Genomic DNA, 2,622 nt, shown 5'->3' with positions numbered 1-2,622 from the left:
ATATATATATATATATAGCTTTGATTTATTTTATAGGGACAGGTTTGAACAAGCGAGGAAAAAGCTACTTAACCACACCGAAGATAGTCTGGCTACGCGAGGAATACCATTTTCTCTATACGAACACAAGTATACGTTTACAGAGCCGTTAATCTCTGGTTAAATAACAGACAATCGGCATAGACTGAAACAACGGATTACCCACGTGTTTCCTGCGGTTCGATCAACGTGACAAAACCGTAATTACCCGCGTCGACGGTTATTATCAATTGTCACGCGACCGTTCGCGATAATCGATTTCGACTTTCCATCCGTGACAGCCGAACGACGAGTTTCGATACGTAGATTTCGGGCCCGGGTTTACGTTACGGTGAATAAAATCTCTCTATATCCGCGATACGGAATTACGTCCCAGAGATTTTCCATGATTTTGATACGCGCAATATAATTTAATGATCGTCCCGATTCTATCCACGCGAGTTTCGTCAGTTTCTCCGTGAATTCGTCGAAGGGGCGGGAAAAGGGGGGACACGTCTTTTCCTCGTCTTTCTTTCCCCTCTATTAAATCTCCCATCGCGATATAATATCTCTTGGGTTTGTATTAAAAAATTGTATTAAAAAAATTTGTTGATTTTTGATATGAGAAGCGTTTGATTTTAATCGACATATCGAAATATCGCTATTCCAAATTCTTAAAACACCAATTTCGAATCGAACCGAAAGAAATTTGAAAAAGGGCCAATAACTTCGCCTCCAATCACGCCCCAACGATTTTTCATTAAATCTACGCCTCCTTATTAATTAACCCTAAGAGGGATTCTCCCAAAAAAAGCGAAACTTAAGAATTTCTTTCTTTTTTTTTCGCAGAGAAATATCATCGTCGTCCCGACTTCCCGGCACGCGACGGGTCCAGATTACAGTATCCCGAGCATCCATTTCATGAAACAAAGTTGGATAGAATATTCAAAGCCGTGGATCGAACGAAGAAATCCACCACTCCCTCCTTCCTTCTCCTCTCTCCCCGAAAAAAAAGGAGAAAGACGATAGGGCGACAGACCAGTCACGAAGAACGCGCGCGAGGGAAGAAAGAGGATTTATAAAGGAAGCGCGATGGCAAGAGCAAAGAGAAGAAAAAGAAAAGGGGAGGGAAAAAAAGAAAATGGTTTGGGAAGAGGTTGATAATGATTATAGAGTCGGCACGATCCGTGGAGGGAATGGGGCGAGGAGACACACACAGACACACGCACATTGGAGAGCGTGTGTTGGTGTGCAAGGACGGTCGAGAGAAGCGGAGAGAAAAGTGGCCGAGAGGATGGGTCGAATAAGGAGAGAGGAAAATAGAATGGCGAGAGAGGAAGAATGAGAGGGCGTCGATGGGCGTTTCGCGGTCCCGCGATGATTACAGGCTCGGCAAACCTATACTACACGCTTGCTATCTCTCCCTTTCCCCTCTTCCTTCTTTATGGGTGCTCTGCTCTTTCCATCATTTTTTTTTTATCTCTCTTTTTTCTCTCTCTCCGCCCTCCTTTTCTTCGACGCGTCACTCTCTCTCTCTCTTTCTCTGTCTCTCTGTAACCCAAGAGCACAGCATTGGGGCCCGATTCGGGCCCCGTTCGCAAGAAGAAGATCGTTACTTGCATTTTCTACGGACGAACCTTCTGCCTTCCTTCCCCTAAGGCTACGCCCATTGGCCGGAAAAGAAAAGTTTGTCGGACGGTGGAGAAAGAAAAAGAAAGAGAGAGATTGTGGGCAGGCCAAGCCTGCCACGCGGACTTTATCCCCTAAGCTCGATACAATCGAGAGAACTAGTATTCCGTCTGTAATTACTTTTGTAAGTTTAATGCTGGCTCGGCCGGCTGGTTATCTTTCGCTATGTTCCCGCGCATGGATCCGTTCCTCGATCGATTTACATCCGGCCGGTCTTTTGTTTCGCGTTTCAACTTGGCCAGGACGGATTTCTTCTTCAAAACTGAACATCGTGATATTCTTCTTTTTTTTTTTTCTTTTTTCTTTTCGATATTATAACATATCGTTTCGATTTTTTAGGTTAGGGCTGCGGGCATGTAAAATGGCGGATTTTTGAGAGATGGAAGATTCGTTTCGAAGTTGGAGAAGTTATTCTGTTAATCGTTTTGCTAAAGTTTCTTCTAAATCTTTAGAAGAATTAAAGTTTTATGTATAGGAAAAAAGAACGTAGAATCTATTTTTTTTACCCGAAAATCGACCTGAGCACACTTAGATGCATCCAACAAGTGTAATTATTTAAAATATATCTTAAATTCAAAATTTGTTTTCGCTTCTATTTTATGAGATGCGGGATATAAATATAAATGTATAGATTGAAATAAAATTAATTCTAATAAAATTCTAATAAAGAACGGTATATAAGTATGGGTAACTTTAACAAATGATTATTCAATATTTGAGAATGTACGCTTCGCAGTGAATGGATTAAGTAATATTTATTGCGCGTCAAAATAATGCTTGGATCAACTGCATATATTTCATTAGAAATATTCATTATTAGAAATTCTTCTTCATTTCATTTGCAATAAACCGAGGAATCGGGAAATCTATCGATGGAGTCTACTCAAAAGTCCATATATTAGTTCTAAGTGCTAA

The 2,622-nt window shown here is 41.0% G+C and overlaps 1 protein-coding gene across 1 annotated transcript in view; it reads right to left on the bottom strand.

Moving 5' to 3' along the window:
• LOC102681688 (protein groucho-like) overlaps positions 1-2,622 on the bottom strand; it is a 63,031-nt gene that overhangs the window by 9,331 nt on the left and 51,078 nt on the right. The window lies entirely within an intron of this gene.

Source organism: Apis dorsata, unplaced genomic scaffold, assembly GCF_000469605.1.
Source record: "Apis dorsata unplaced genomic scaffold, Apis dorsata 1.3 scaffold_371, whole genome shotgun sequence".
NCBI classification, from domain to species: domain Eukaryota; kingdom Metazoa; phylum Arthropoda; class Insecta; order Hymenoptera; family Apidae; genus Apis; species Apis dorsata.
Note: the sequence above shows the minus strand (reverse complement) of the source record. Positions and strands in the feature narration are given on the sequence as shown.